This window comes from Podarcis filfolensis (assembly GCF_964270895.1).
Source record: "Podarcis filfolensis genome assembly, chromosome: 1".
Lineage (NCBI taxonomy): Eukaryota > Metazoa > Chordata > Lepidosauria > Squamata > Lacertidae > Podarcis > Podarcis filfolensis.
In genome coordinates, this window is record NC_139604.1 from 77,690,109 (window position 1) to 77,702,912 (window position 12,804).

Consider the following 12,804-nt stretch of genomic DNA (forward strand, 5'->3'; position numbering starts at 1 on the left):
AAATGGTTAGTTATCATCTGACCTCATAATGACATCAAGTGACTGACAGGTGGTCAGTCCCACCCACCTGTCAAAATTAGCTTATAGGAAGAGTGAGGGAAGCAAAGATCCAGCCCACAACTCCTGCTCTAAAGCTCTGCTTGTGATACTTCTTGCTATATTTTCTGAGGTGATGCGATGATAACAGTACTGTTGTTAAAAAATATATCTGGAAGAACTCTTAGTGATTTGTTGTAAGTGTAACAGACGCATAACTTTAGCAAAAAAAAGTGTAACATGAAATCATGGAAGATTTGGTCTCATAAGCCATCTCAGGTGCCTAGTAAACACATTTAGAACTTCATTTTAGTCAACCTCAAAATCATGCTCTAAAGTTTAGATGTAAATTCCCTAGAAATTTTGAAGATAGAGAGATTGCTATTTCTCTCCTGGGAGCTATTTAAATGCATTTTCAGAAATAAAGATTAAGGTTGCTGCTTTTAACTTAATGTATTATTATGGCAGAGTGGAAAAAAGCAATGCAGGAATGAGGCAAAATGTATGTATATGTTAGGTCTATTTATGGCTAGATGTAAATAGGATGGGCCATGAAGCACCATAAGCGAAAATCAATAAAACAGTTTAATTATTACACCCCAATCAACTAAGGGAATTCAAATGATGATTCACAGATTGCTTACGCTGGTGTATTTTCACTCACATTTTGGGGACTACACCACATTAAGTACTTCGTGATTCTGCTAAAGCATATAATATGAAAGCAAGTGGTGTGCTTGCAAGCCTAGAAAACAGGATAGTCACCCTATCCTTTTTGTTTGCAATTTAACAAAATAGAAACCAGGTTACAAGCCTTCCTTGATCTTCTGTTCCCCTAGAACAGCATCATTTATCATAACACAATACATGTTCCAAACACATTTACAGAGTGATTGATGACACACACTTCAAAACCCTAAAATCAGGGAAAGGATCACCTGGTTATTATTCTACGAGGCTACACATTTAACAATGATCTTTAAAAATATCACAAAAGGAAGACCTTGGAAAAAGAGTACCCCATTGAATCATTTTTTAAAAAAATAGAATAAAAGTGAACTCAGCACTTCAAAGCAAATTATGTGATCTCATGCAGAGGTGCAGCTTTCCTGAATTATCACAAATTATCTATATATGCACAAGGGAAAATAGCTGCTTTTGCTCATAATTTATCTTCTAAAAGAGCCCAACCTATGTCAAAGACCACAATCTGTTAGTCTGAAAGATTAAATTTCACCAGTGACTTTGAAAGTGTAATTAAAGGTTTTAATATATATGGGGTGCAGTCCAACCAAAATTCAGCACTTTGAAGTCTCATTGATTTCCATGGGAGACTTAAGAGTTAAACATCTTCCACTTAAATCAGTGGTATGAAATACTTTTGTTTATTTTACTTTGAGTTGCGGCCATAACATTATTCACTCAAAAACAACAAGATGCTTGCCTACTGGAAACTGCAATTATCACATTGCAAAAATGCAAAAAATCACTTTGTGGGAAGAGAGTTCAGTTGAGGATAGAATACTGGTGGGGGTGGGGAGAGATATCTTTGTCATTTTCTGCAGATGCATGTACTAGCTAAAAAGTATTGTTCCAAAACCAAATTGCAAGAATTCGTTCCCTTAAAGAACCTCCTAGTTTGCAGTCAAGAGGTAGGGTATGGACTCTTTACAACCTGGGTGCTATCCTAGGTCCTGCAGACCCAACATCAGCCTGGTACTTATTGACGGCTTTTGTTACCTGCTACGTCAGGGATTTGGAATCCATGGCCATCATAACTCCTGTCATCCCTAACTATTGGCCACGGTGGCTGGGGCCCATCAATACTCCTATCTTTGTACTGTGCACTTCCTGTTCTGACACCATTGCTTGGGCCTCACCTCAAGTCCCACCTGCCTCAGCCGGTACCAGCACAGGGCAATGCAATTTTTGTCATCTAAGTAGCACACTTGTCCTGGAAAAAGAGAGTTCAGCCGTTCTGACTCACACAGAGCACTTAACAGCCAATTTTTAGGAAGCAGTATGATAAAGCCTTCACCTCTGAAGCCTGTTAGAGGATTTCAGAATTGTCATACTAGAAACTGTAATGAGCACTGCATTCCAGAAACAAAACTAGCAAAGAGAAGGGAAGAGAAATGCAACCTACAGAGAAATGTGCCAAAGAAGTCTCTCTTAAAAGCTGACATGAGAATTGCCAGGCAGACAGTAATAATGCTTTCATTCTATTGCATTTGTTGTGCTCATTTAGTGCAACTGAGGTTTGGAATGCTGAAGAAGCCAGAAGTGTGTTGTTTTTACCGTTGAACAAGATGAAAACAATGTCTTAATAGCTGATAATGAAATACTAACCCACTTATGTGATCTATTTGTTTGTTTCACAAATGTCTCATTATTCGAAGGTGGCTGCTCAGTCTAAATTATTTATTTATTGTAGGCAGCAAAATACGTACTCAGAATTGCTTGAGAGGGCAGAACAGGGGATCACTATAACAACTTCCATGAACTGGACTGAAACAGATACTTCTATTCATAAATCTAGTTTCAAAAAAGTGATCCATAGTACACCAATTCATAAGACCTTTATGAATAGTTCAACCTAAATATTCATAACAGATTTGAAGCTCCTGCTTCAAATACCACTGCATTGTTGAGAGGGATGTTCTGTACACTGCCTCTTGCAGTGCCTTAAATTCTGTAAGGAAAAAGACTTGGCATAGGAGGAAAGGATCGGTAGGCACTCACAGGCCATGAGGGGGGAGAAGCAGAATTGCAGGTGTGAGGAAAGGAAAACGGAAGAGTCCTGGGAAAGGAATCAGCCTGCAAAGGATAAAGCTAGAGCTCCTGCAACTCCACCCATCAAATTCATGGGCCATAATCACTAGGGATGTGTGGTCCAGATTGTGAGGTGGTTATGATGTCATTAAGATGAACCAAGAGTAGAAGAGAAGGAACTGAATGTGCAACACTTAAAAAAACAGGAGTAACCTTAGAAGTGCTGTTTTCCCCATTTCCCATGTAAGATAATTAGAGCATATTATAAGATATCTTAAGAGAAGTTAAGTTGGAAATGTATGCCCAAATCCCTTGTTTGGCTGTATTAAATCTGGCTCTTTTATTATTTCAAGCACCTATAGCAACTCAAGGGGTTTGAATGCTGTGACATTCAGACTATAACTTTTGTCCCAACCCAACCCACAAAAAAAACCTTGCTTTGCAGGGTCAATTGTTTTTTTGTTCCATTATCACGTTTTTCTTCCTTGTGCAGAAATGTGAAGATTCAGTTCTTACTGGACACTTTCCTTGCACTGAACCCTCCACAAGTTAGGACTGGAAAGTGACCTTTGCAGCTCAAAGAAATGAGGTTCATTTTCCTCCAGTCTCCTGAGAAGCCTACCGAGTTATTCAACCTGTCATCAGAATGTTTGAGATGAGAACAGAAGGAAGTCTGAAACTCTAAAACTAAAAGAGAAAATACAGTACGTTGGAAGAGGCCGTATGGGAAAGGTCAGACACGGGAGATTCTACATTTGCCAAAGATTCTAGGTAAAAATAGCCTGAAGGTCCTACCTTCTTTAGAGAAAATCACTGTTTTGGAATCCACTTTTTACGTGACAGAGGTAGAAGGTGACACTAAAAAGCTTAGGATAGTTTGAATGTTAGTTGTTAAATGAGAAAAAATAAAAAAGAGACATTTTACAAAAAAATATAAACCAACTGGATATTTGGAACCAGGTTTTCCAATTAGCAGAAAGGATTGCACCATTAACATTTATCTCCAAGTGTTGTTATATAAGCACCAATACATAACAGAAGCGTTCTGCAGGAAGCAGGGGCCTAAGGAATGAATCTTCTGGGAATGTATGCATTTGTAGCTGGTTGACAGCCCAAACCCAAACAGTGCTCACTAACGGTTCCTTGTCACCTTGGAAAATAGTGGCAACTTGTGTGCCGCAGGGTTCTGTCCTGGGCCCATTATTGTTCAACATCTTTATAAATAACTTGGATGAAGATACTAAGGAGTAGTCAATGCCATTGAAAACAGAATAAGAATTCCAAAATTGAAAACAGAATAAGAATTCCATTGAAAACAGAATAAGAATTCCAAAAATGAATTTCAATAAGGACAAATGTAAGGTTCTGCCTTCCTAAGAATCACTAAAAACCCCTCTCCCGCCCACATGACCTGGGTTGCTGTGCGTAAGAGAAACCTGGTGGACAAGCAGCAGCAAGAACAGGTCCATTTGCCTCGTCCAAGCAAGTCTCCATTACACATGCCAGGTCAATTCCTCCATCCATGATTAATTAATGAATGGCAGCGGTCTTGTGAACCATTGACCTGGCATTGCACAGCAGCACTTTAAGGTCATGTGGGACACTCGGTGCTTTTTTCTGGGGGGATGCATTTTGTGAATCTTTGTACTTTTGTCCATTTACTGTATTTATTTTTCCCAATTTGAACTATAAAATGGTGATTTTCTTGAGTCAAAATGAGAGTACCCCTAAACATTTTTTAAAGAAAAAAAAAGCACTGGGGACACCCTTATTGATTCTGGTATCCTTCCGGTCAGGACCCGACATGGAGGCAGGGATAGTCTTCTAACAACAACTAAACCTGCCTCCTCAGTAATGACATGGTCTGGTCCTAGCATAACTCCTCCACCTACCCATGATCACTGAGATCGGGTGTTCCAATGCATCCCCCCCAGTGGAACCTACCCCAGCCATCCTATTGGCTAAGGCCCACTCCCAGGGCAGCCCTGAACCTATCCCTTAAAACATGGGTAGGCAAACTAAGGCCCGGGGGCCGGATCCAGCCCAATTTCCTTCTAAATCCGGCCCACAGATGGTCCGGGAATCAGCGTGTTTTTACATGAGTAGAATGTGTCCTTTTATTTAAAATGCATCTCTGGGTTATTTGTGGGGCATAGGAATTCGTTCATTCCCCCCCCCAAAAGAAAAATATAGTCCGGTCCCCCATAAAGTCTGAAGGACAGTAGATCAGCCCCCTGCTGAAAAACTTTGCTGAACCCTGCCTTAAAAACAAGTTCTCTTAAGGCAACAACAAAACAAACCAGTGAACCACTAGAAAATTTAAAGAAACTCAAAACACAATTTTCAACTACAGACATGATTAAAATAACCGCCACCCCCATCTAAGCATTGAAAACAACTCCAACCTAAAAAAAAAAAAAGACAGGTAAAATTTGAAACCCCACAGATTAAAAGCTGCTTAATTTTTTAAAAAACACTAGACACTTGGAGCAGTGAAACAATAGCAGAACACCCAACCCAGCACTGCCCCAAGAGTTCGTTCCAGTGAGTCCGCCCCCCCCCAGGCCAGCTGGGGACAGCCTTGCAAAGGGAGCAGGCCCTGCAGTCCTCACCACAGCTGATGGTCCAGCCTTCACTGCAGCAGGAGTCTTTATAGCTGGGAGTGTGAGGGCCTAGCCCCCTCCCCGTAGGCCAGATGGTGAAGGTATTGCAGAGGGAGCAGGCCCTTCTATGCTCACCGCAGCATTAAACTGTCAAAGGAATTAACTCCTCGAATTCTGTTCAATTTGTAGAAGCATCTAAGCTCAAACCAGGGTCTTTCATTTCATCTCCTTGTAGGCAATCAGAGGCGGGAAAGGACATGGCATTTTGCTGCACCTGATGAAAGGGCAACTGTTGGGGGGGGCAGTATTCACAATACATGGCATTTTCCAATCAGATGTAGGTAGAGCTATAATACAAAGCCATAAAATTACAATCTTAAATGGTCTATTAATTCAGGCAGCTAACTCTTTAGACAGATTTAATAGATGTTATCAGAAGCCGGATCTCGGCAACTGTGGGGCCAACTAATCAGCTGGAAAGAAATGAAAAGAAAGGGAACAAAGAGAATCACATTTGTGGTATATGAAGAAGTAGTTGATGTAACTGGAATGGTGGTTCAGGCATTTCTCTTGAACCAAAGGACACCATGCCAGGTAAAAGTGGACAAAGGGAATGTTTATGATACTGCGGAGGAGGAGGAGGAGGAGAAGAGAAGGCAAGATTCCAGTGCAGCCAGACTGTCTTGCTATTTGAATTTCTACTGAATAACAGATGTAAATTTGAGGTGTTTAGTGAATCATTTCACTGCGCTGAATGCAAGTAGGGAGGCAGCCTTCTGTTCAGAGCAGCAGCGTTTTTGGAAGCTAGACTGTATAAAGAGCAGCAAATCCAAGTGATTTATAAACATTTGGGGAATAGAGGCAGGCAGGCAGACAGACAGATATCTGGCTCAATATGCCCACTGGATTACAGTTCATAAAAAATGCCATGAGTCATTTCTGCTGCCGTCTTTTGAATTGATTGCTCAAATTCTAGAGTAGGTAGAATTTCCAGCCCTCTTTTTCAGGGGGCTATTTCCACATTGCTCACAGGGTTTCTCTCCATCAATGCAGGACACATGGATTTCTAAGAATGCCAAGGTTCTGAATGGGAAATGCAAAAACCCAGAGGAAAGAGACACTGAATAATCCTTAGAGTAGAGGCAAATGAATGGCAGCTCAAAAAAAAAAAAAATCCTTAAGGCATTTTTTTTTTTAATTAAAAAAAAATGCTTCCATGGAATAGACAGATAATAGAGCCTCAGGGCTGTCTAAGAAATTGGAACTATGCTTCAGTATAGCCAGTTGGCTGCCATATGTATTAATTGCATACGAGTTGGAAGCGACCACCATCAGCAGCAAAAAAGTCAAACGATGACAGCTGTGCTCCCAATTCCCTTGGCTCCATGAATCCAACAGACATATGAAATTTGCTTTATAGCCTTTGCCTGATGCATGTATAATCATGCTGCTATCCAATCCATATTAACTGCTAAAGATGTTTTGTTGTGGCCAACCAAGATTTCATTTCTGCCACTAAGTGAGCGAAAGCCAGATTACTGTTGGCATGCTCCCATATTCACTAATTACAGTTATGAGTTTTCTGTTACTAGCAACCTACTTTATGTTTTGGAATTACTTAGTCACACTTACATATCAATAAAACAAAGAATTGGATCTTAATCACACATTGTTGTTCTTTCTTGATATAACTGGAAAGGCAGTTTCATTTGATGTGCTTGGCTGCGGGAACAACACATCCTCCCTATGACATAACAATAACAATAACTTTGTTATTTTCACCCCCACCCATCTGACTGGGTTGCCCCAACCACTCTGAGCAGCTTCCAACATTCTCTGGCACCCACTCACTTTGCTATGGCCATTTCCTATATGCAAGTTCTTCCCACATTTTCTACCACTTCTTCCAACATTATATGTTCTAAGCACACTGCAGATAGCAAAATGAGAGACGATACAAGCATTTGAGGGCAGGTGCTTATAAAGCTGAAGACCTGCCTTCAAACACTCACAAGGAAGGTTGGTGCTCAGTCCTGCAACCAGTTTCCACCTTTCCACTGTTTGAAGGTGAACATTAGAAAATAAAGTTGTGAAAGGCCATAGTGAAGATGCTCTCAGGTCACAGGAAAAAATGGCCTTTTCCAGCTGAAGACTGGGTGGAACATGTTATGTACTGAAGTTCTCACCCTGGGCCAGCAGGGGAATACTGTAGATAGTTTTCACTCAGGTCCACATATGCAAATAAGGAATCGAAAGTGACTTTCACTGATTGGATAGTTTCAGAAAGTTGTTATTGTTGCGTTGTAGTGGAGCTCTATATAAGCAGGCTGGCTGAACCCTTCAGTTCAGTTCTGTTCTGGCCTGTGAATAAACAAGAGCTGTCTGAAGAATCGCTGTGTCGTCTGATATGTTCACCCACAACTTAACAGAACACATACACTTTCACTTTCCTCTTTATAGGTCCAGCCTGCATCTTAGGTGGGAAAGACACTCTGCTGAAGGCTGTGAACACTCAGTGGTGCCTCTGCCTTTCTCTTCATCTATTAGATTGTAACCATTCCCTTCAGGTAGCGGAAGAGGGAAGGCATGGTGGAAACCTCATGGGTGTGTTTAAGAGCTCTCTTGGAACACACACAAATAAAGATACTTGTGCATCTAACCAGAATGCACTTGGTTTTGTGGTAATCACCAACAGAGGACCAATATTTCTATTTTAATGAGAAACTGGGAGAATTTACTGAAGATGTTAGATGCAGCACTTTTCTTCTCCACAGTAAAACCTCCTGCTGCCTGTAACCTGGTGGGGACAGCTCATGACGTGGAAGGGGCTGGTAAGAAGAGGCCATTTCTAAGAAGACTGGCTTTGGGGCAGGCAGTTCAAGATAGGACCCTGAAGGCATCAAAGGTTTTACAGCAGGCATGTCCAAAATCCATTCCAAGGACCTAATCCGGCTCACCGGTCAATTTAATCCAGCCCCTGTGGCAGTTTATTTCCTGGTTGCCCCTCACAGCCCTTCATTTCAAATCTGGCCCTCTTTGAAAAAAGTTTGGACACCACTGTTCTTCAGAGTCAGCAAGGATAATATATGGAGGACATATGAAGTACAACCCACCCCCTGAAGAGTGTAACCTTCTGTTTTGTTGTGGAATATGCTGGTTTCTGAATCTTTTCAATCGAATATCCTTTCCCTAAAACTCTTATTTTGTGTTAGTAAACTTTTTGTTTCCTAAGCCAGTGATGGACTCATCTTATTTAGAACACCCCTAAACATAAAAACCATAAATTATGCTACCTTAAGAGGCTTCAAGGGGATGCGTGTGGCACTGTGGTCTAAACCACTGAGGGTAGGGCTTGCCGATTGGAAGGTCAGCGGTTCAAATCCCGTGACGGGGTGAGCTCTCGTTGCTCGGTCCCAGCTCCCGCCAACCTAGCAGTTTGAAAGCACGCCAAAAAGTGCAAGTAGATAAATAGGTACCGCTCTGGCGGGAAGGTAAATGGCGTTTCCGTGAGCTGCTCTGGTTTCGCCAGAAGCGGCTGGCCACATGACCCGGAAAAACTGTCTGCGGACAAACGTTGGCTCCCTCGGCCAGTAAAGCGAGATGAGTGCCGCAACCCCAGAGTCGTTCACAACTGGACTTACCGTATTTTTTGCTCTATAAGACTCACTTTTTCCCTCCTAAAAAGTAAAGGGAAATGTGTGTGCGTCTTATGGAGCGAATGCAGGCTGCGCAACTATCCCAGAAGCCAGAACAGCAAGAGGGATTGCTGCTTTCACTGCGCAGCGACCCCTCTTGCTGTTCTGGCTTCTGAGATTCAGAATATATTTTTTTCTTTTTTTCCTCCAAAAACTAGGTGCGTCTTGTGGTCTGGTGTGTCTTATAGAGCGGAAAATACGGTAACTATCAGGGGTCCTTTACCTTTTTAAGAGGCTTCAGGGAGGTGCTAGGAAAGATTTTAGGAGGATTGATAAAGGGCAGCTTAAAAAAAAAATCCACTTTATCTGGTGGCAGCAGGTTCTTAAGTGAGGAAGGACCAGATTTGTGTTCAAATCTCCCTTCTCCAGACATCCCAGGACTCAAGGTGGCTGGGGATGAGGCCTATACACACATATTATGCAAAGTTTCACAAGTATGAAAAGTTTCTGAGGCATTCTACAGGGTTCTCAAGCATCCTACAAACTGAATCACTACTGCGTTTAGGAACGGTGAATATGTGCAGCAAAGAAGGAGACAATTAAATTTTTGAATAAAATTACCTGGCAAAAATGTTGCATTAGTGAAATGATATTTATAAATAAACATGCCCAAAATACACAGGCGGTTTCAGAGGATACCCTGTAAATGCTAATTTCCAGAGCTTCTTCCAATTTAGAAACCTCAAGTCTGCAATTTTGAATCTAATACTTTCACTTTAAAAACAAGTTGCAGGCAGCAAAACCCATCATATAAAACACAGCCTACTTTCTAGAACTGAATAATCACCTTTTACCCATTCCATTATATGCTTAGCTAAAAGCTCTAAACATAAAGAAAAATATCATTGGACAAATACTGCCAGAAGAGCTCACAGCAAGCATTAAACCAGTACAAAATAGTCTGGCATCAACTGGAGTAAATAAGGGACAAGCTGACCTAACAATAAAAAAGGTTACGTATATTTTAGGTGTATGCATATTAAGACTTCCATATGCCACAGAAAACTCTCCAGCTGTGAGCATTAATGTTTTAAAATAAGCTCAATTGAAATGAAATTCCTCTGGAAAAGAGTACTGTGTTAACTGAGAAAAGTTGAAAAAAACTTGTTCATGAAATATTTAACAAGGAATAACTCTGAGAAAGATTATGCAGGATCAAGCAGTTAGCCTAATACACCATTCCCTGAAGAAAGAGACAGACATTTCAGTTTCATGGGCTGAGCCACTGAGAGCTTCGGCAGCAAACCATCTCATACAATCAAGAACAAGTACTTCTTAAGCCACTTGTCCAGGACAAGGGAAGTTTCCTTCTAGATCAGCAGCTTCCCAGAACCACTGCTCAAGCATCCGTGGAGTATAGGAGTACTGGAGAAAGTTGAGCTTACAAAATGGCTGGCAAATCCTTTGTGCTGTACTCACCTGCCACACTAAACATGGTTTGGAGTGCTAAGAACAATTAAGACACAACTGATCTGAGGAAACATCAGAAAGATGCACGCATTTCATTCTAGTCCCAGCCCCGATACAGAAGCAGCCATTGATATTGCTGCACCACTACTCCCAGACATGTACCAGTATTTGAACAGCAGTGCTTAAGCAACGGGGTAAGTCCCTACACGCTTGGCATTTTGGTTTTTGACAGCTTTGTAGGGTGGGACCCTATTAAGCTTGTTTGTGATGCTGGAGTTAAAGAAGCCTCTTCAATTTGTGTTTTAGGTACCTCGGAGTACAACACTGCCTTCGTTATTGCAAAGGGGTGTATATCATGAACAAAGAATGCTTTCTGGATCTTTCGGTTGTCACGTGCTATTTCAGGGTGAAATCCTGGTCCCTCTCACCCAGGGATTTCAGCGTTTGGCAGTGAGGCCATCTGCCAGCAAGCAGAATGTGTGTTAATAAGTGGCGTGCCGGAATCAGAATCGTAACATGCTCAGAATGTGAGGTGGCAAGATGGCTTTAAGAAAGATTGCAGAAAGGGGGCAGGGAACCAGTGAATGGCTATAAAAAGCCAACTTTATAAATTTGTCAGAGTTTAAAGATCCAGCATCTGCACATTTCAAGGTACACTTCTCCTAAGGGACACTTTTGACAAATGAAAGAAATACTGGAATCTAAAAGAAATGTTTACATAATTCATAATAAATACATTTCATTATAATATTCTGACAATTTTTTAAAAAGAAAATTGCAATATGCTGTTGACAACAAAGTTTTGTAAAATCACTCCTACTGTTCTTATATGAATTGCTTCACCCATAAAATTTTCATGTACCAATTATAATAAAAGACAAAAGATCCATTGTTTTGAACTCCTTGTAACATCAATTTGGAAATCCACTTGGGACAAGAAGTTTCAGTATTTAAAAAAAAAAATCTGACTAAAAGTATCCTCATTCCAATAAAAAAGAAAAAAAAGTGAGAAAGTGTCTGTTAAATCTTGCATCATTTAACACAATATCATCTATTCAGGGGAGCAGTTCAGTAATTATAAACGGAATCTCCCACATACAGAGACAGACTGCCCTGGTTCAGAATATTATGCTTTATGAAGCTAGGAAAGAGTGTCAGAGCCAAGCCCTCCCCTTCCTGCCCTTCTTCTCTCCTCTCGCACCCCAGCTTTGGCACTGTAATCCTACTTGTATTGAGATGAAAGAACCAGGCTGGTTTGTCCTTTGCCCCTTCCCACAAAGGTCTGTAGAGTGGTACAGTAAGTGGCATTCTTATGGAACTGAATCAGTCACAAATTTTGCATTCCAAGCAATTAAAATCCATAAGCAACCTTTACTCAATTGTAAATGGGTAATGGCCAATTTTAAATTGATTTTAATCTTGTTTTAAATATAAAAGACATCATTAGTGGGGTGCATGGGGTGTTAGGGAGGGGTAGTACCTCTGCTGGGGGATATGTCATGCACCTCCTGGGATAGTTTGTCCACCTTTGGTTCCCACTCTGCACTCAGCTCTCAACTGTGGCTCCTAGAAGCTGTCAACATGCAATAGGGGAAAGATGGGAGCTCACCAACCTGCGAAGGTAGCCCATCTAGGAGAAGGAAAACTCTGATACTAAACCAGAGATAAGGGCCTCTATTTCTCTGTCCAACTGGTGTGTTTAGAAGTCTCAGTTACTGAACATATATACAATTATGACAAAGGGCTGCACCTCAGTACCTCTGAACGGCCCTGAGACCTCCAGGTATAAAGCGGTATATAAATTCAATAAACATATAAACAAATAAAAATTTCTGTAGAGTGTTGAATTCTTGGCAAGCAGTTGATACTGATTTTCTACAGATTCATTTTGTTGAGAATGGGGTGTTTTAGTTTAGTTTTAGTTTAGTTTAAATTATCAGTGGCATTATTTGCATTTCCCCCCAAGAAAACAAAAGGCAGTGTTTGCATTTAACTCAGCAGATATGAGCTGATAAATGTATTTCATTATTTCTACAATTAAATCCCTTTTTAAAAAAAGTAGCCAGATAACTATGGGGAGGGGGGAAATCTTCAGATTGTTACTCTCTACTGACACATGAAAGGGAAGTAGCAAGCTGCAATTCTTGCCTTTAAACCTGATAGTTTACCCTGGTTCTGAGAACAGCTGGCAAAAGTAATAACCTGGCAAGCTCTGCCAAGGGCTAAGAATTTATTTTCTATAGTATATTAGAAACCTTAAGTCAAAACGGTAAGCTTAGGCAAACATT

General features: G+C 40.9%; 1 protein-coding gene and 1 long non-coding RNA gene across 4 annotated transcripts in view; one reads left to right on the forward strand and one right to left on the reverse strand.

Annotated features, from left to right (window-relative positions):
• NAV2 (neuron navigator 2) overlaps positions 1-12,804 on the reverse strand; it is a 523,517-nt gene that overhangs the window by 479,423 nt on the left and 31,290 nt on the right. The window lies entirely within an intron of this gene.
• Positions 2,976-8,308, forward strand: LOC310747072. 2 transcript variants are annotated; one of them, XR_014540881.1, is made up of 3 exons: positions 2,976-3,051; positions 3,414-3,579; positions 7,872-8,308. It is a non-coding gene; the product is annotated as an uncharacterized lncRNA (long non-coding RNA). The 2 variants fall into 2 exon arrangements; XR_014540882.1 differs by having other exon boundaries at positions 3,011-3,051; positions 3,302-3,579.